The 21,912-nt window shown below is 45.7% G+C and overlaps 1 protein-coding gene across 1 annotated transcript in view; it reads right to left on the reverse strand.

Moving 5' to 3' along the window:
- Nucleotides 1-2,415: 2,415 nt before the first annotated feature.
- KIAA1143 overlaps nt 2,416-21,912 on the reverse strand; it is a 59,668-nt gene continuing 40,171 nt past the window's right edge. The window contains exons 4-5 of the transcript XR_014229169.1: nt 16,171-16,316; nt 2,416-2,463 (exon numbers count right to left, since the gene is read on the reverse strand). The gene's annotated coding sequence lies outside the window, so the exon portion shown is untranslated. The remainder of the gene's footprint in view (nt 2,464-16,170; nt 16,317-21,912) is intronic.

Here is a 21,912-nt window from a genome sequence, read left to right on the forward strand (position 1 = left end):
TAGCCCTCAAATCATGTGGCGCGTCTCAGTCCAGCTCCCAGTGCACCAAGGTCTCCCTTGCAGAGATGTTCATGGTCAGTGATGCTGAAATGAGAGGGCCATTCCCTGTTACACTGCCTCTTTCATGGGATGCCTTTCAGCTCTATGGATCTGCCCACATATGCTGTCATGAAGGAGAAGACCGCGAGTTCATAAAGGCACCCTGTGAACTGCAGAGACTGGTCTTGTCGACACCTGTCTCTCCAAACCTTCACTCCCACTGTGCTTTTTTCAAGCATATTTAAAATTCCCTTTCATGTAATTGGCAATTTCCCTTCCCTCCTTCCTACAGGTTAGGTTAAAAGGGGCAGGAGGTCCTTTTCCGTATTGATTTGTTTTCCTGACCTTTCAGAAACATGCAGAGAAGATCAGCAAAAAGGCACTGGAAAAGGAGCAGAACAAAAGCACAGTGCTTGCTCTCATTTAAAGAAGTAAGAGAAACATGAGACTTAGCATTGAGTAGAAAATAAAACTGTCTGCTGAGGAAAAGAAAGAAGCTGCCCGTACAGAGAAGAGACTGTGAGGAGTACCACTTTGCACTGCAACGCCAATGGAGCAGGCTATGAAAATGGAGAGTCAGCCTTCAGAGAGCAGTCATGATCTCAGAGGGTTTGGTTTTCTCTTTTCTTTACTTTTTTTTTTTTTTTAAGAAATGTAATTTAAATAGATAAATCCTATTTCCAAATAAAAGGAAATCAGGTAAATTATTTTTAATCCTTAATATTTACACCCTGCTATTAAGCTGTTCCCCAGGACGGTGTAGTGTGTGTGGTACCGTTATGTGAGCTGTGGATTTGGTTAGACATAAAGCAGATGCCCTGATCGCTAAAGCTCCCCTGACATTTTCTCGCGAGTGCATCATGGTGGCTTGACCAAATTCTAAGCTGGGTAGTAAAATTTTTTTTTCTTCCTTAATTCCTTCCATGCATTCAATAAGATTTGATATTCATCTTCCCTCCCATATCTTGTAGCACTGCTTTGCCTTGCTGTATTCCAGACTAAAAGCAGACATAGCACAGCAACAAATGAAGTGATTGTTACAAGGCCTTTACCAATCTCACAGGGACATGGTGAGGATTAATTAATTGCTTATTCAGAGCTTTTATATCCTAAGATTAAAAATAGTATAATCATAATCAAAACAGATTACAACATTATCAGAATCAGTTACTAAAATCCCCAGTAAAGACAATACAAGTTTCCTACTAAAAAAATTTCAGGACTGTATTCCAGTTACACCCCTGCTGGGAGACTCAAAAAAATTAACTCAAACTAACTTTTACAGTCAGTAAGTTATATCTCATTAAAGGCCTGTATGATATTCTCTCTCATAATTACGCTGAAAAAAATTAGGACCATTTTAATTCTGACAAGAAGAATCTAAGGAATCCATCCATTTACGTGGCATTGCTAATCCACTTTCAATTCACACATTCAGTTAATTCAGATTAAGTTTTGCTCAGCGATGCTGCATAAGCAAAACCTCACTCTGAAGCAACCACCTCCCATCACAGATACTCATCAGCAGCTTTCGTAAGTTCAGTAACCTTGTGGATTTATGTGGTTGGACATGGGCGATGGTTTCTTCAAAGCCTCAGACCTCTGGGATTCAGATCTGAGCACCAGAAAAGTGAGGGAACTGCAGAGGAGATTCCCGTAGCCCCTTGCTCGAGATGGGACCTGGGGTTGCTCCAAACCACGGTCCAGCTGCAGTAACCCTTGAGGGCTGTCAAGGAGCCAAGGGCAGATGGGCGGCGGGTCCTCCAGTGCCATTCCCTCTCACGCCTCACTCATCCCTTGTGCTCAGAGGCAGCAGGGATCCATCTCTCCATGCAAAATTTACTCCTTCGGGTGCAGTGTCCATCCTAAAGGAGGAGCACTCCATCCTTCATGGAGCATTCGTGTTCATACAGCCAGAATGAGATTTAGGTTTGAGACTTCGATGTCCAATTTTTGTACCATGAATACCTGCCAGGTCTTCAGGACCTCACTGCAGACATAACTTCATTGTTTTAGAGTAATACTCTGTCAAGTTTCAAACTCTCTGAAAGATGGCACTAATCCACTCCACTATTACACTACCAGTGAGGTCTGCTGAAAGACACCAGCACGAGGGCAAAGACCCCACAAATGGGAGACTGAAGTGGAGTACCCTGCCACGCAAAGAGCCAACACTCAATTCAAAACAACCAAAACAATCCTTTCCTTGTGCCCCGAGGCACTGAAATTCTCTCTGAGAGTGACATTCTTTCAAAAGAAGAGTAATCAAATATAAATGCTTTTCAGCGCTGAAGCTGACGCCTGCACCCACGATGCGCAGGGACAAACACACCTGTGAAGAAAACGCCTTTGTTCCTTTGCTCACATCAGGGCAATGTGCTGTAGATGGCTGCAACTCCTGGAGCTGAATGTAAAGGCTGTGCCCTAAAAAAAAGAAAACAGCATGGCTTTTGTGTACAGTTAAATCTGGCTTGCCACCAGGGATACATTTAAGATACAGGGGGTCCTGAGGCTACATGCCACTGATGTATTTTGAAGTTAGGGCAGATCTATTCATTGCTAAGCAAACCTTTACAAATATGTTAGCACACCCTGCATAAGCCATGGGAGGTGTTTAGGAGACTACAGAGGAGTCCTTATTAGAGCTGCTCAGTGGTGAGGAACTGGAGCACCAATGCATTCTGCTGAGAGGAACAAACGCAGATTGTTTGCAGATATGTACACCATTATAAAGTGCTCTTACTGCAGTGTTATGTCCTTTTCAGCTTCTTTGTTCCAGCTTCTCTTGTGTTTTCTCCTTCCTTTCCTCATCTTCATTATTCCCAATTGCTCCTCTGCCTTTACCTTGCTGTTTTCTCTCTTTCCTTCCCACCTCTAGCTGCGAGGCCACTCTTCCTCCCAGGTCGGAGCAGTCCTAGCAATACAACAGCAGCTACTCTGACACTTCACTAGCTCTATAGTTCTCTCTGGCAGGACCTGAACACTTTCAGGCACGCAGGCCTGGGTGCATGTCAACTCAACGCATTACCTGAACTTTGCATTACTGACTGGTCACCCTAAGAGGTCTATATTTCTTCTCCCAAGACAGATAAAGAGGTCCTGCAGGGTGATTCATCCCATTCTCATTGCCTTCTAGAGCAGTCTCACTTGCACTCGCTTAGGTTATATGCTTAGGTGATGCTCTTGAATCAGGCACCTCAGTTAGATTTCCCTTTATCTCAGGGCAGCCAGGATGAATCTGGGCTTCATACCCTGCCAGCCTGATGTACCCTTTGCAGTAGGCTTGGGGTTGATTTATTGTTTTGCCAACTCAGGCTAAGGATAAATATTAAATCTGGATTCACTAAAGCTGTATACATGCAGTCTGCACTGGGTTCAGTCCTTTTCTAACTATGGAGAAGCTCAAAGCCACCGTCAGCTGCACAAACAATCTATGAATTCATAATCTGTGAATTTTTGAGGATGGGGAACAATTACTGTACAATGCCGCACATGTATTATTCAAGCTCCTGAAGCCACCCAGCTGGCAAGACAACAAAAGAACAAACGTTTTGCAATAAAGTTCATTTTAATTGAAAGACCAAAGAGTCACATGTGCCTCTCCTTTTAGCCTTAAGAACAGCAGTAAAACTAATGTCATTTTCAGAGCCACAGCTATTAAAAAGGGAGTGAAGGGGGCTTTGGTTTTTAACTATCAGAGAGCCATGTTCACTTTTAATGCCCGTCTATGCTACTCTACCATTATACAGAGGAGTCCATTTGGGTGAGACTATGATGCTGTTTAATTTGCCTTTCATGTATTATATGGCCTGTCACCTCAAATGTTAATCTAGATGTTACCAGAGAAGGGATAAACACAACAAAGATCTGGCTCTATAAACTCAGTCCACGGTCATGACACCACTATACAAAATCAGTGCTGGGTGGGAAGCCCTTTGGTGTGCTATTCTTGGCATAAGAAATAGCTCAACAACTAAATTAACTTAGATTCTCTGATTTAGAGGCAAGTGTACGTATAGCTGTCTTCAGGACAAACTCACACACCAGGCTAGATGTCAGGATGGTGACGTTTCTTTCTTTTTTCTTTCTTGGTTTAACGAATCACTAAAGGCAGTTTAGCATTGTACATGTCTGAGGTTTTGCACAACTTGAGGTTGAAGTCCCAAAGTGACCGAAACCACTGGTACAGACTGTTCCAGGCACACATATTTATGAGGACAAAGCTTGTGAGATCAGAGAGACCCAGATGAAGCCAGCTTCTGGCTAACTAACTGCTGCGTCCCTCAACGTGCAAAACCATATGCTATGTGCTTCACCCTCCTCATGCATTCTCCTAGAGTGACCTGCTGCTATTAATAGCCCGGTACCATCAGGATCTGGCATGACATATCAGAATTTGCTCCTTTTTGGAAAAGGCAGACAGCTATGGCGTTCCCTGCCTGGCTTCTCTGAGCTGCTCTCTGTGCTGTACTCTATCCATGCAAGGGCAAATTTTGTGGCCCCTTTCATTGGTTTAAAAGGGTGTGCAGCAGATGAGTTAGGCAGAAATAAAATGCAGATTCTCTGTACTAGGATGGCTGTAGTAGATACAGAGCTCCTCTGTGACACTGCAAGAGCATAAGCTTTTCACACCTGCTGCAAAGCAATATTCTGCACAGCTGCAGCTCCTGGGAAACTGCTCTCCTGAAGCAAGAAAAGAGGTATTCCTTGCAGAAATGAGCTCTGACTTCTTGTTAGGACAACAGGATCTGCTTGAATAGACAGAGGTGTTTTGCCCATACCCTACAGGACAGCACATCTGCTTTTTGGGGGACCTAAGCCCTTTATTTAGAGCTGACCCTTGTTTGACCAAGTCAAAAGTCCCACTACCTCCACGTAGCGTAGGATCAGGCTCTTAATCCTTCAATACATTCAGGAACGGAGAGTTCAGTGAATTTCACTCTTCTGCTGAAATCTCTGGCCAGTGAACCATGGTTTTCTCCATCCTGAGCTCCCTGTAGCACTTTATTTCAGATCTCAAAAAATGCTCACCAAATTTAAACTTGCTCAGATTCCTTTTCACTTTCTTTTTTAAAGGGTGGAAGTTCTGCTTTTCTTTTTTTTTTTTTTTTTAGCTTTGGAAAGGGATTGTTTCTGAATTGCTGATTGCAGCATTGATTCTTCCCCTTCTATCGTGCAGGGTGAATCTAGATGCTTTAACAATGCTCTAAGACTGTGTCTGCCCTGTACTGGAAACCACTCTTTAGTTCTGTTCTGCAAAATATATATATATATCGCTTGCTGTTTGTTGGCCTCTGGTCAAAGGAAATAACAAATGAGCACAATAAATTTAAGATATGGGAGAACAGAGATCTTTTGAATGTGGGAACGTCACTAGTAGCAATTTCAAAACCCTGCTCCCCCTTTCCAAACGCCATCCCCCTCCTGCCTTCCAGGATATCAGCAGTCCTGGAGGTGGGGAGAAGCCAAACGAACGACAGCTGCTGAAATCCGGTTTCTGCAAACAGTCCAAGGACAATCTGCTCCTTTCCAGACCACTTGGGGGGGGGAATACCCTTCAATTTTTTAAGCATACATTTTGTATTTAAAAGACCACACACAGTCCAGAGCTTTGAAATGATACTGTGGGATTCAAAAGGATATTTTCTGGCCATAATGATTTATGGTGCTGCATCAGAGCCCTCTTTGAAGAAACGAGGTGAAGCCAAGTGGCTTTGGCAGGAAGGGAAACGGCCATCCAACGATATGCCCAGACATCAGGTTTAAAACAAATAAAGACCCAATCATCACCACAGGATGTTGCAAAGGCTGGAATTACAAATGGGTTAAAAAAGGGATTAGACAAATTCATGGAGACTGGGCCCACTGGCAGCTATTAAACATGAGGATCTGGCTGCAGCCTCTGGCTTGTGAAGTTCCCTAATTCACTGATTGCCAGCAACTGCTAGGTTTTATTGAATGAAGATATCTCTACGTGCCCTGTTGTTGTAGACTTTCCTTAGGCAGCTGCCACCCACAAAAGGTGGCGTGCTGGTACAGCCCTGGGTCTCATGAAGGAGGGGGAAGCGTTAATTTGCTCTGCTGAGTTACCCCAGGCTGTGCGGATGGGTGCTGCCGGCTGCACAGGGGGGTCTCGCATTGACTGAACGTACGAAGGTGTTCAGTGGACACTAAACACAGAGCAGGCGGGAGGCAGCGTCCTGCGCCGTGCTCGCTCAGGAGCCAAGCAGGTACGTGCACCCTAACACAGCTCCCAGGAGGATGACAGCTACAAGAAAATACACTCGTTAGGTTTCCTGAAGGACTTCTGGAAAAAAATACACACACCCTAGTGAAGTCTTTAACACTGAACACAAACACTGCAGAGTAGTCAGCAGGAATCCCCTCCACAAATCCAAAATACAGCCCAGGAGTGAGACCTTGTGCAACAATATCATCACTCAAATGGGTGGAGAAAAAGCACAGGGAGAGTCTCTGAGCTTGCAGCCCGGAGAGGGTCAGCTGTGCTCAGGGGAGAGCCTTCCCCCAGGCTCTCCAGTGACATCCCCAGGTCTCCGTACCTTGCTAAAGAACAACCCAGATGTATTTTCAGAAGAGAAACAATTGAGATCAGACTTCAAAAATACCCATCATCTTCTGTAAAACAGAAACTCTTGCCGTGAGCAGCTCCCCGCCTGATGCGAAGTGCCTGGTGTTGGTGAAGACCCTGCCTTGTGGTTACCTACCCAAGTGAGAAGGGACATCTCCTCAAAGCTTGGCCCCCTTCTCAAGCAAAGAGCGTTTAAAAATCTGGATTCTTGCTCAAAAAATCTGCTGATTGACCTCTGTGTTTTAATAATGTGGTGTAGGAGATTTGTCCTGTATTTTGAGAAGTTGTATGATTTTTTTTCAAGTAAATGCTTCCTCCCTAATACCTTATGCAAGCAGACTTTAAAGCTGATCCCATACAGCACCTGTAAGCCATCTGGAAGATGAACGGCTACACAGACACAAGCAGCCTACCGCAAAGTTATGGCAATGAGAGATAATGATCCTGGCTGCAAAGGCAGAGGCAGAGCACTATTCTCAACAACATCTTTTTAAAGTCTTCTCTCAGCTGTAACTCTTCTCCCAAGCCTGGTCTCATTCTCCTCGTGTTTGCACAGGTGTAAACCCAGGAATACATTCATTACAGCTGGTAGCGGGGATTTTCCTCCTTTCTTGAGCAGTAGAGTGGCATTTTAGCAAATCGATGGCAGGGTCACTTTGTTAGCTAGCAAAAAAATAAAAGCTACTCACTGAACTCTGTGAGATTGTGCTTTGGCCCGCACATCTTCCAGCATCCAGCACTAAATGTCACCACAGAGGGTAACAGCACGGAATGGTCAGACGGTTCCCGAATCAGCACGTCAGTGCGCTGCCAGTGGCAAACAGCTGGAGCACGGCCAGCCCTCTTACTCACCCTCTCCTTGATTGCTACAGCTTGTACCCAACTGTGAAAACACCAGGCACTGCCTACGTTTGAGGCAGCAAAGACTTAAGAGACGTGAGGTGCACAGAGGAAAAAAATGATGCGATGACTAAAATAGGCGCCAGGAACTCCAGGGACGCGGGTGCTGTGTGACACCAGGCAGTTCAGCCCCCGGTTCCGCACGCCTTCCCGCACCGCAGCGGTGGTGGGAGGCTTAATGAGTGCTTGGGAATCCTGCAAGGTTTTTTTAATTAAATTGTGCTGCACTGTGAGATTTTGCTGTAACAGGTCTGGCTGAAATACCATGCACAACGATCTGCTCAAAAGTCACCTCAACGTTAAAAATGATTGGAAAAAATACATCCAGAATTCATTTTCATGTGCATATTTTTCTCTCCATCCTATTTTACTTCCCCCATTTTTTCCTATCCCTCCTCTCTCCTTTTATTTCAGTGCAGCCTTGTAAAAGGCTGGTCCAGGTCTCTGACTTCTGGTTCCTGTGCTGTAGGTTTTATGTTCAAACCCTCAAGTGGTAGCAGCAGGTGGAGTAGAGGCAGATGACCTCTTCAAATTTTTTGGGGTTTTAAAATGGATGTTGAACCATTTATGGAAGGGATTATATGCTTTTTCTTCCAGTCCAAAGGACCTTTTAAAAGCAAGAAGTAGCCAAAGGAGGGGAAAGATTTCTTCTATTTAAATAAAGCAAAGCTTTATAATAAATGATGGTTTCCCAAGGAAATGAGACTTGCAGACCTATTTCCCAGACATCTTTCGGGCTGGCTGGTCCGACTCAGCCAGGTTTGCCGAACAGGCAGACACCTCAGATTCCTGTGAGCTTTGAGGCAGCCAGCAGAGAAGAAAAGCTTCGTGTTAGGTCATCCACCATGCTGATAACTATGAATGCTGTCACTGCTCCTCCAGCCTCCCCATCCAAGCAGGGATGTGAGCGGGGAGGAAGAGGAAGGAAGCAGCCATGAGCAGCATGACTCCTGGGAGGGGTAGGAGGCACAGTTAGGAACCTGAGGATGCTGCAGTGAGACTCTAGCAGGCTTTTGGGGAATTGGCTACAGCTCCAATAGCCAGCTGGAGAGCACTGGGCCCAATTGTGTCTGTCAGGAGGTCAGAAAGCACTGCACTGGTGCTTTTTTTTAGGATAACAACAACAGGGCCAGTAAGAGCTGGTAGGGCTGTCATAAGAAAGCTGCTGCAAAGGCTAGAGATAGTCCCCAGTCTCATAAAATCCATCTCAATGGGAACAAGTAGGACTTGTCTCACTATTTATATTGCAACACAGGAGTCTGCCACTAAGCTGGTCACTCCATCACTATAGAAAAAGGGGAAGAACAACACAGTTTTAGGGTGCCATGACCTAGTCTAGAACAAGAAGGGGAAGACCCAAGACTATGTTAGTTATGTGTATGCTGACTGTAATGGAAGCCTAGGGTCACTGCTGCAGAAATCTGGGATGGGAAAATCCTTCTTCAGGTGGATAAGTCCCATCCAGTAATCCCCCTAACCTCTTTTTGCCTAAGCCTGCTATCCAAAAAGAAATTACACTCCCACGAGCAGGTATTTTCAGCAGAGAGAGGATCCCAAAGCCCAGGTCAACTCGCTCAAAGCACTGTACCCTAAACAGAGAAGCGCTTTCCTGTGCCCAGCAGTCCTTTTGCAAACCCTCTCTACAGCACCATCTAATTCCCCATCCTTCAGCCAGGGAGAAGGTGTGAGAGCGGGAGAGCGAGCACACAACCGGGCTGCAATCATAAGGGCAAGGGAGGGACCAAACAACACTCTCTACCAAGGGAGTTCCCAGCCACACGCTAGCCGCCTGCCAGCCGTGCCGAGCCGTGCAGCAGTGTGTCTAGCCAGTAGCACCGCACCCCCAGAGACCTAATTTGCAGAGGCTGCAAATAATGAAGAATACCTCAAAGAAAAAAAAAATCCTATTAAAAACTTCACTTTTTAAAAGGATTTCTGCAGTCATCCTGTTTCACACCTTCAACCATGGAGTAAAGGTAAGAGCCCGTTTCGCTGCCCAGGCATCCCCTGCACTGTGAGCTGCACTGTGGCAGAACTGCCACCTCTCTTCTCCTGCTTCTCCCCTGTGGCGGTAAATCCCCTGCAGGCTTTTTCTGAACTGCCTCTGTCTATGGCTCCTGCACAGCACAAGCAGATCTTAACATCCATCAACAGATCCACCAGACCTCACTCCTACTGTCATCCCCAAGACTTCATCTGTCATCCTCCCTCACCGACAGCCACCTGCCTTTGCCACGAGACACCATCCCGTGTTACTTGGCAGGATGGATTTCTTTAGCTGGGAAGAGTCTGCCGTTCCACGCGGTCTTTTCCCCTCTCCTTGCCAAGCAGCAGACAAGGTCTCCAGGTGCCTCTGGCAGGGGACAACCAGAGAAAGCAGCAAAGGAGCTGCTGAGCCAGTTCCTGGTCTGCTGCAGGCCCTGGAGAGATTCTGGGAGATGCACAAGATGAAGGAAAGCTGGTGCACTAATGGTCTCATGCACTAGTACCAAAACAACTGGCCGCTCCTGAACACAACTCCTGCGGGTCCGGCTTTGATAACACAGAACGTGCCTTTGCAGTGGTCATGAAAACACGCTCTGACCTTGAAGCCAGGGCCCTTCCAGGCCTGGACCTGCCACACAATTTTGCAGGGGAGTGAACCATGGGACCTTGCCGACCTTCCCTGCCTCTCCGCTGCTGACTCAACGGAGATGGCGTGCACCACACTGAGTCAAACGCCAGACCCTCTGAGTGCTCAATAGACATAACCCCGGAGACACCTCCAGCTGAAAACACACAAGGAGGGGGATAAGCATGCGACAGAGACCCCTTTTTTTTTTCCTCACCATGCCTTTCCAACCTCTGTGTGTGACATGTACAGCTAATCATGATAGCTGCCTTTGATAGTCAGTTAGCAATTTGCATCCTTTTGGTAATTATCCCATCACCTGCACAGAGCAGATAATTCAGTGGGTCTGCCGGCGCCGTTCAGCAGCCACGTCCCCAGGTTATAAAGTGAAGTGCTGAGTGGAAAATTTTAATGACTAGGGGCTGGTGAAATCTTAAATTGATGGCAATATATGGTGAAGTCTCTTAAATAATGTGAAATGCCCTTTTGGGTGGAAAGGGCTGGATGAACCTGTGGTTGATAAGTTGTTAAATTACATCCCACGGCTAGCTGCTTGTCTTGGGAATGTACCGAATGATAAGTGCGCAAATTATCGTTACTGCACGGAGTGAAACTATTTCCAGCAGAGATGATTTGATAAAAGAGAAGTTATTTATCATGATTAAAACCAGTGCATTTGTACTTCTCCACATTGAACAGATCCTGAACTGGCAATCATCTTCCAAAAAGGTACCTGAGCCTGATTTAAAGGGCTTTATGACTGTTTTAACGAATGGGTTTTTTTCTCATGAAGAAAGAAGATTTTAATATCTAAATTGCCATGTTTCTCAGAATTACTTCCCTGTTCATTGCAGGCAGCTTGATTTCATTTTGTTTTTCGTACCCTGTTGTCATATTTGACTGTTCCTAAAAAAACCTCAAAGAAACACTCTTTCACAAACAAGGAGGAAACAGGGTGCTACATGCAATGATAGAGGAGAGCTTTGTCTTCTACAGCTTCACTTTGGGCCATGCAGAGACAAGCAAGGCTTAAATTAATTTTCAGTGGTTGGCTGCTCAGTGATGGAGGGGATTAGGTGGTAGACTCAGTTTTGTTACAAGAGACAGACTGACTTCAGTTAGCTTTAACGAACCCAGCTGGCAGCTAACTATTAGCCACTGCCTGGTGGCCTTTTGAACCTCTCAGAGGACAGCTCAAATGAACTTGATATGAGCTCATATGAGCTGTGATTTGAAATATGAGCTTCCTGTACAGCTCTACAGGGTACCAAAGCCATGCTGGGCAAGGTGAAGCTGGCAACGTTCGGTGAGTTTAATGGATAAACGAAGGACGTTATTCTCCAGTACTGTTACTGCAGGCTCCTTTAGCACAGGTCAGTTAAATGAAACAGTTAGGTGGGACTACCTATAGAGTACCATGACCACCACAAGGAGCTGTCAAGAGCCATCATCGCTCGCACCATTATACAGTAGCCCTTGCATGGGGAAGAGCTCAATCATATTTCCAAACCATTCCCTTTCCCTTCCCCCATGTCACAAGGGACTTGCCTATTTTTTATTCCTTGAAACAGCATGAAAAAACCCACTTCATGATAATGTTAAGCTTACAGTCCAGCAAGGTAGCTAAACATGTCTGGGCCAAAAGACAAGAATAAATCCTACAACATCAGTGGGACTGCCTCATGTGCATACAGTATGTGAAGTCTAGTTTGCTGAACTAAAACCTCCTTCCAGTATTTCTTGAGGTCTTCTGAGGAAGACGTCATTGTTGACATTTTGGCATTAATTTACAAGCCTACTATCGCCTATTGATACAGTAGTTGCCCGTTTAGGTTTGATTGATTATCAAATCACCTAACCTGACTTTCCATCTAATATGGGCCAAGGGCTAATACAGGTGAGATATTTGCCCTCCTGCAGTTCATCCAAGCTCACCTGCATCTGACTACACTGCCCCTTTCAACACAGTCTTAGCCTTGAGACCTGAAGGCTTCCAGAGAGACGATTCAACACCAGCATGGACATTTCAAACAAAATTACCTCTGAAAAAGGGGAAAGAAATTTCACCCATAACTATATAACGATAATGCTGCAGTACTTAGAGTGCCAGTGCTTTCCAAAGCCCCACTAGTGCCATCACCAAAGGGAAGAAAACGTCACCTTGCACTGACGTGATCCCTTCTGGCAAGATCCACATCCAAGGACTTTGTAAAGTTTTTCTCTTCTTGTATTGCAGGAGCTGCAATGCTATTACAGATTACGCCTTTCAGTATTTTTTCCTCTCTTTCTCTGTTTATTTATTTATTTATATTCCAGTGATACTCCATGCCCATGAAAGATAGACATCTTTGAGATTTTCTGATGCTCAGAACAGGTAAAGCCCCAATAACAGTCTTTTCACAGGGAGTGCGTTCAACAAGACAAGCTTAGAAGAAGACAGATGGAATTAAAGATCAATTGGAAAATCAAAACATTGTTCTTTAAATCTGCATATTTGCCAGCCAAACAAGAACAGGGCAGCAGTAGGATTTCATAACTAGGTTCTCCCAGGGCTCCTCATGCTGCCCTGACAGGAGACAGCGTGGAATATTTTTCTTCAGCTGCACCTCAGTATCAAACTCAGCTCCACCACGCCTCAGTAGAGCTGTGTCTTCTCTAACAAGGGACAAATTTGGCCAAGAAGCTTCAGTGGGAGCAGCACACAGATAGCCCTGAGCAAAACTTGGTCCTGTCAAAATGTCTGTTTTCCATCTGCATTAAAAAACATGTCCCAGTGTGTAATCACACAACTGGCAGAATATGGAACTCCTTTAGCATGCAATTCATCAGAGACCTGCTCCTTCTGTCCTGAGCTCTTATATTTGTAGTGTGCAACAAAGATCGTCGAGTAGCAGTGAATTAAAAAAGTAGGTGAGCTCACCTATTCAGTGTACATCAAAAGAGGGAAAATTCTATATTGGCTAAATCGCTTGTGGAGCAGCACTGCTTGCCTTCAGCTATGCCCCTGGGAAGGAAGGTCATCCACAGCTCTGGACAGGAGTCAACAACCCAATAACGCGGCTGTCCTTCTGTGCCCCAGCTGGGCACCTCCTCATCCACTGCCATCACCGTGTTGGATGGGAAGAGTGAAAACAAATGGCAAAACTCAGAAGCTGCTCCAAAATTGGAATTATCCTCCTCCAACTGACTTCATTAATCAGCACTTTATCAGAGTCTGGATTCCTTACAAAGACATGACAGTCTTGGAAATATTAAAATAACTCCAGCTGTTTAATTTCTAACAGCGCTTGGAAAATTCACCCAGGTCTGGTTGAGCAAAGCACTCCCCTACTTGCTCAGGTTGAGGTGCACTTAGACGAGTGGGCCTGGATTAAAGAACATGCTTAAAATAACACATATGAATAATTGGTTTGCTAATTTGGAGTCTTAAAGTTGAAAAGGTCCTTTTAGAAACTCAGGGTGGAGATATGATTCTGATTTCCAACTGCACCCCTAAGTGTAATTTCTGTCAGATGTTTATGTATGGTGAATGTATGTGCAGCAGATAACCTAAAACTGCATTGAGTCAAACTATACACCATGAGTAATATTTTCAGTGCTCATGCACTAATAAAAAATCCCATGCTCCACTTCTGTTTCTGCTCCCCTGTGTCTCCCTTGTAGGAACCCAGGGCAGTGATGGAAAACAAGCTAACACCCACCGCAGTTTGCTAGGATTCCCTTTTCAAGACCCCAGAGGAACAGGGCAAGCTCTTAGTAGCATTCTGCATTAGTAATTCTGCCCCTACCGGGGATGAAATGCATTTTCATTGTCTTGACTCACAGAGACGGAGAGCAAGGGCCTTGATCTCTGCCCAGGTGTCTGCAGTGCTACCTGCAGCAGAGGGAATGCTGCAAAGCCAGAAGCACCGGGTAGGCAACAGTACACCCTAAAATGGATTAAGAAAGGCCACATTGCATCAAAACAAGGGTTTGTCTGGCCCAGTAGCCTCTCTCTCACAGTGGTCAGAAGCAGATCTTTAGAAAGAACAGAAATAGGGTTTGTATACAAAGATCTTTCCCTGATATGCCCTCTCAGCTTCTGCCTGCCAGAAGTTTAGGCATTCTCTGGGTCTCAGGTTGTATTTTAGTTACCAGTAGATCCGTCCTCACCAATTCTACCCAAAACTTTGCTAAAACCCTTTACACTTAGGGCTGCCACAGCAATCTGTGGCTGTAGCTCCGTGAGCTCTTTCTGTTGTCAGTGAGTTACCAGCATGCAAAACTGAGGACTTGTTCTGCCATTTCAGGGAATCCAAAAGGACCAAGTTTACGGACTGATGTAGCTGATCAAGAATGAGCCAAAAAAAGATGCTTTTTACTCATCCTGTCGATTTGTTACCTGTCGATTTGTTACCTCTCTATTCTGCCAATGGACCTTTGCCAAGCAGCCATGTTCTCATGCTGATGCCCATGTTCCTCCATGACCTTCCCTGTCCCTACAGCATCTGGTGTCAGCTTGCAAGGTCCTGAGGGTAGAGAGCAATGTAGTTGTACTCTGAGGGGTCTAACAAGCTCCTGGTAACTGGAAAATATAATTACTGATAGGACTATTTAGTCTATGCTATTAAAGTATACACAGCTGGCTAAAACTCACCCATATTCTGCTAGGCAATTTTCTTGAGATGGTTGACAACCAGCACATAAATGACAAAGTTACTTTGTTGTAGAGGAAAAGCATGTGGGTACTTAAGATATTGATGAACTGGACTATAAGCGGATTATCACAACGCTATGAGTAGAGACTAATTTCCCAGTAGGAAAAGCCTTTTGAAATAGAAGACAAAATGTCAATCCGTTTACTAGTCACACATATTTAAAACATTTCTCTTATTTTGCTCCCTGCTACCGACTCTCAGCCTTCAAATGATACAGAACTGAGAGGAATGTCCAGCATTAAAAGACAACTTAACTTTCAGACAATCTGGATCTCAAGATTTGGAAATTTGGAATTTGGTGGAAAGGTGAAAGGTTCATACAGTTCCACAGTGTATCCAGCTTCCCTCTGGAGTCTAAAAACACAAACACATAGATTTTCCTTGGAGATGACTGCTTCGGGGCAGGAGGATTTCTCCTGTGGACTGGTGGAGGAATCCAGGACCTTCTAGCTATACCCTGAGGGCCTCTTCTAGCCTCTTGTTTTAGTCACGTGCAAAATTCCCTTTGATTGTGTGACAAAGAGAACATACAGCATGAAACCCTTACTGGAGGGACCCCACTACTTTCAGTTGAAATACAATGGCCAAAAGAAAAAAGAAAGTAAAACTGGAAGGAAGTTGTGGAGAAACCCTGGTGCATATTGTAAACATACAGAAACCTCTATAAGAAGAGACCTCTCATTAATGCTTAGGGGAGAACTTAGAGAGACTATCTCTTCTTTGGGAAAATCACAGTTCACCCTTGGCAATCTGTAGGTGGATCACCCAAGGCATGGATTCAGCATCTCTTAGGGTACCTGAGCCCAGTGCCGTGCCAGATGTGAGGCTGCACGCTTGCCACTCAGACTGGCCCTTACCCTTCCCAAAACCTTGCTGCTGGGCAGAGAAAACTTCAGTGTTCAGAGCCAAAGAGAACGCACGGCTCTGTCATGCCGGAAGGAAGGAGACCTAGGATGAAGTTCCTGGTGTTAGGACTGGTTCTGTGTTTTAAGAAGTGACCCTTTAACTTAAAAAAGGAGCAGGACCCATGGTGCTGTGCTCTACGATGGTGGCCCAGCCACTGGTGAGGAGGAGCCAGGCACCCCAGGACTGCCATCGGCCAAGAGCCAGAAGCTGCTGGGAAGGGGCTGAAATCATGCAGGGAGGGCTGAGCTGAGGAAAGTCTGACCTGGGGGGGTTCAATGGCACAGCTCAAAGAGGGAACATTTCCACCCATGTCTTTGGGTAAGATTTGGGAGGCATTTCAGGAAAATGCATCAGCACATGATAAATCCAATTGAAGATGATGACATTTAATCACATCCTCAATTCTGACCTCACGCTTACAGGCGTACCTGTATAGGAGGATGACAGCAGCACTCCCATTAACTTCCACTTTTCAGACTTTCCGACTGATCAGATCCTTATGTCGCCAGGGTCATTTTAATCCTGACTCGGCTGGAACAATACACAGGTTGCCTGTCTAGACAGAAATCTATTTCTGAAAAAAAAAAAATGGAAAAAAAAAGAGGGGGAGAGGGAAGAATGAAATTCTTTTAAGCCATTTTCAAATCCCAGATCTTCAAACAATGCAATTTCACAGCCGATTTCGGTTTCTGGTTTTGGTTTTGCCGACAAAAGCAGATATATGTTTTTTAAAGCCATTTAAAGGGTCCTGCTGAGGCAAAACTCGAACTCCCGTGCCTGGCTGCCATCCCGAAGGATCGGGCCCGCCAGCGGAGCAGGTGGCGTGTGGGTCACCCGCGCCTGTGTGACAAACTGTGATAATTGGATTGTTTGGGGAGTGGGGGAGGGATACGACCGCTGTGTACAAACCTCAGAAGGGAATTAAAAGCGAGCCTGCATCCCGGTTAATAGCGCTCTATAAAAATGCAAAGTGGCTAATGATAAGCAAAGGAAGTTCCATTAAGCCATGCGCCTGGCGTGAAGGGGCATCATTGACCCCACGAAGGATATTTGCTGGGAACGGTCAGGCGGCAGAAACAGGTGCAGAAATAAAAGCAAACCAACAGCTCGTTTTAAACTCCCCAATCTGCAATGTTAATGAACACGAGGGCCAGGGACAGCCAAAGAGACTAAAGTGACCAGAGCATAATTTTTTGTACCCATTAAAGTCACAGGCATGCTCAAAACCAGAGGAAAATTGGGAAATGGCTTGTCTAGCGCTGGTCGTCCATTAGCCCTGCGCCGCGGTACGCCACACCAAGGGCTTGCCGAGGGTATTCAGGGTGGGGTGGGATGGAGGGCAGGGAAGGAGCACAGGGAAAAGTTCCCCTCAGCCCCAAGCACCCGCCAATCTGCAATATGGTCAGTGGGGAAAGGGAGTCTCGTCGGGCCGATAATGAGCCGTCCTCATTATAAGATTAGATGCCAGAGTGAACAACACCCTCTTAATAATGCACACATCACTATGACAACCACAGAGTTTGATACCCGAGGACAACTTTATTGTGCTTGTGAAATTTCCTTATTTTACAAACACTATTTATAGTTATCAGACATCGATACGCCATATCCACCCTCCTCCTCGTCTCTTCGCCTTCCTTGTTTCCAAGGCAGGATCGGCCAAAGTGTTTATGTGCCGCTCCTAAGGTTAGTAAACTGCTGTCAAGTATCAGCGCCAGAGTCTGCTGACATAATTACCCTGCTAGCCCATACATAATTAGTAAAGCTAAACCCAAACTATATTAATACCAGGATTAATTACAGTGGAAGCATAAACAAGGATATTAATGCTATGAAAGTAGCAGTACGGATATTCGACAGCCCATATGCTTGTCTGTAGGACCACTAGGGATTGTGTTGAATCAGGAGCTGTGCAGTGCCCTGACTGTAATGAGAAATGAGAAAACTGCTGAAAAATTGATGCCGCCTGCAGATTGCACAATCCGCTGAACAGCAGGGGGTCGGCTTCTTACATCTCCCACTCTCGGTACAATATGCTAATTTCTGCATGCATACGAGTGTAAAAGGAAAGAAGAAAAGATTTCACAAAAGGAAAAAAATGCAAATGACAACCACAAAGATCACTGCAGAGAAATCCATGAGCTTTATATGGATTAACTGTGTTGGAGCTACTGCTCGTCTGAGTTTAACCCTTTCTGTCCTAGACCCTTTGGCAGGTCCTTTTTGTGGTACAGAGGAATACTTACGGCGCCTTTGTGGGGAGGGAGGGAGGGAGAGAGGGGAGGGCAGCAGGGAGCTGAAAGGATGGAAAGGATCTTTTTTGCTCTTTTCCATGGCAGCACTCCTCTTGCTTTAACATTGACAAGGAGGCAAGGGTCTGGAAGGGGGATAAAAAGGGGACTGGGAGGGGAGTTTAGAAAAGGAGGCTCACCAAATGTCGGTAGTGTTTGACAGAAGACCACTACAGCCCAGCCCGGTCCAGCTTTAACTGAGGGGGACTGGCAACAGACCCTTCCTTGTCCTGCAAGAGCTCCTGCGACTCCCTTTGCCTTTTGCAGCATGTGGCCAGCAAGGGCCTCCTAATAACATGCTACAAAATCCTCATCAAGAAGACAATTACCCCGTGATTATTTTCTACTCCCGATTCACCACCTCTTTCTCCCAGGCAAAAGAAGCAGATGTGCTGGCTTGATGACAAGCCCATCTCTTCGCTGGAGACAGCCGATGCGCCGGCGGTCCTGCGGTTCCCCGGCGCGCCCAGAACGTGCAGCACGCCTGCAGGCAAGCGGGCTCCAGCAGCGCCCAGACAATCCCGCTGCCATTTGCATTCGCCTTGCTCCCAGGGAGAGCCTAACCCTGCCCTCAGCCTGCCCCTCTCTGCCACGCATGGGACCTGAGGGAATCACTTCTACGACAGCTCCAGGGAGCAAACCGGCCCCTCTGCCTTGCATGTAGTGCTGCCAGTGTGAGATAAAACCCACGTGTGCCAACTCCCGTATGGATAATGGAAGGGTGGGTATGCATACAGCCCTGCTCTTCCTTCAGGTGCTGCCGGCGGTGGCCACCAACCCAACGGCTTAAGCCCCTCTTGCAGCAGAACAGGAAGGCAAAGAGCATCTCCTCCCCAACCTGCAGGGGGGAAATACCTATGTTTCTGCAATAAGACAAATCAAAGCCTTAATTCTTCTCCAATAATTAAAGAGATTAGTTGCTCTCTCTTTAGTAGCAGCAGGAGCAGCAGCAGGTGCTGTTATGCTTGGTCCAATGTATGCATAATGCAGCTTCTGTATACAATCACTGTGTCCAAGCATGAACAGAAACCTTAGGAAATATTTGTCATTAAAAAGTTGCCACTGAGCCTGTGTAATACAGTAAGTCCTTAGCAAAAAGAAATTGTTTGCTTGTTTGTTTTAAATAGTTTTGGAAAGAATTTAGCACTCCTGGAAAAACTATTACTGCTCTGGCAGCCCAGAGCACAGAGACTAGAAATGCCTGTCTCACGCCCGGCAGGGAGCAAGATGCACATCCTTCTTGGAAATCCAGCTTTGCCCCAACCTGGGCAGACACTTGGAGTGAACAGAAGAGACGACAGAGGAGAAAAATATGAAGTCTGTCCTGCCTCCTTATCTGAATGTGGCAGAGACTGTGTGAAAGGAGGAGGACAAATGTTTTGGGGTTTTTGGTGGCATAAATTTACCACCAGAAACCGGGACAACAACCAATGACCACCCTGCAGATTTCAGTACCTATGTGAATCTTCAGCCCACAAGTGAAAAATATTTGTATTCCACTGGAAAGTCTCCAATCCCCTTCTGAGTGTTCTCCCATCCACCAACCTTCTCCCTCAATATACCATCTCCCCTTCTCCTCCAAGCCTCTTTTACCCCCAGCGCTGCTTATACTAATTGCTGATTTATAAGGGATTTTTTTCCTGATTGCGACTTATCAATTTGATTTTAACCTTTGTATCTGTGATTGTTTGTACATGCTCTTCTTCCCCTAATGAGTATTCTTCCCACCAAATGATATCGAGTCTCTTCCCTGGTCTGATGCTGGAACTTGTAAAAGCAGGTGAGTTCTCACCTGGGAGATCTTCACAGCGGACCATTCTCCCGTACGGTTGTATAAGGTCTTATAGGTCCCGATTCAGAGCATCACCTAACTCGGCAGGTCAGAATGGCTCTGACCCAGGTCACACGTGCAGTGACCATACCCTATCCAAAACCTTCTGACTCCGTAGCGATAGCAGTAATAGCAATAACAGATGAAGAAGAGCAGTTAGCAAACAATGAGGAACATGTGTTTCTTGCCTCTCCTCAAACACTTTTGCTTGCAGGTGAACAGGACCATTAGTACAAAAAACAGCCATTCCTCTAACATTTGTGCAAGAGAAATCCCTTTAGGTTGACGTTCAAATAGCAAACAAATAAGTAAACAAAGTATGAGTTTTTGTTGAGTAGAGTCATCATTTGGAATAGCAACGAATATTTGAAAACAACCTTTAGTAGAAAGTATTTGATCAGCTCTACTGTTACAATAACCTTCCTGAAATTACATGGAAAGTCTAGGGTGGCACTAAAATTTCTTTTTTTTATATCGCTCTGTTTGCACCAGCCTGACAGACTAAGAATATGAATGCTGTGCTTTAACCTTGTTGGAGTTAAAAGGTGTTTGGGGGAAGAGGGAAGCAGTGTGTTTATAGCAAAAAGACTGTCCTCCTAAATGACAGGGTAGCATAAGAAGACACTGTCATGAATATCATACGAGGAAAAACCCATGACTCAGGTGAAAGAACATCTCGTTGCTAGTAATTTAGAGCTGCTGTGTTTCAGGAATAAGCTGCCCACTCCTGAAACCCCTCTATCCAAAGCTGTTAGCCGGAGTCAGCCAGCTGGAGAAAATGTGGAGAATGGAGAGAGCAGAGAAAAACACGGGGCAAGTGAGACCCGCCCCCCCCATCCAGGCATCCTTGCAGCAACTGTGGGGCAGGCACCCACACAAGACGCCGGCACCCAGGGGCGTGTGGGTGCCGTGGCGGGGTACAGCACGCTGCCGGATCTGGTCCCCCAGGCAGCACGGCAGCGCCTGTGCCAAATTCACGACAATCAGTTGCACTACGTCAGATTAACCAGCTCATTAAAGTGGCCTCTCAGATTTATAATGAAGGCTTCTCCTTTATATAAGCTAAAGTGGCACCCCTGGACTACACACGCATTTGATTTGAAACAGAAACAACGCCTAATTCTCCTAGTCTGCGTTGGCTTGGCTGATGAGCAGTTTAATTTTGACTCCCACTGCAATTTAACACTATGATGGCAAATTTCAGTTTAAATCATTTTTACGCCTCTTCTCTCTGCTGTTTTGCATCCCTGCTTCATCTCTGGGTAAAATTGTTTGCACTGTAAAACCAACCCTGCCTGATTTATTATTTAAACCTGAATCGGCTCATTGATAGAGTCAAAATCCCAGCGCCACAAGCAATCAGATCGGCTCTGCTGAGGGAGAAGCACAGAGGCAGGGACAGGAACCCTTACACCAGGACCGTCGCTGAGAAGAAAGTAAGAGGAGGCACACACCATCAGAGTCTTCTAGAAACACCAAATGCTGTTTCCACTGGGGAAACTAGTATTTTGAAATCTATAGCAGGGCAATGCAGGACGTATTTTCATCAGGGCATGTCCATTTGAATTTGTGCTGAGCTCAGGAGGACGAGGTGAGTTTGCATAATTAACAACCTGACCTTGCAACCTGAATGCAAATGCAGCTCCCGGTGAAGTCAATAGGAGATTGCTGTGTGTGACGAAAGCTAGGCTCATATATGAGCTTCATATATGGCAGTGATGAATTCAGCCATAAAAACGTTTATACGGTGGCGATGTTTCTTTCCTTTTTTTTTTTTTTTTAGAGAACTTCTAAGGAATTTGTTGTGGCAGCAAAGTACAGAAAGGCTGTGACCATTCCTCTGACAGCACCTTGCTGCTGGTGCAAAAAAACCACATAAAATTAAGCTTTGCAGAGCACTTGTGGGAGAGGAACTTGCTGCCACAAGCCCCACTGAAGACTTCGAAGAGGGCAATAGCTAAAGAGAAAAGTAGTGAGGCAATGGTGAGATCCCTTTCCAGAGGCTGTGGCAAACAGCTCAAGCCATGTGGAGACACATGAGCCCTACC

The sequence above is a fragment of the Platalea leucorodia genome (genome assembly GCF_965183815.1).
Source record: "Platalea leucorodia genome assembly, chromosome: 1".
Taxonomy (NCBI): Eukaryota; Metazoa; Chordata; class Aves; order Pelecaniformes; family Threskiornithidae; genus Platalea; species Platalea leucorodia.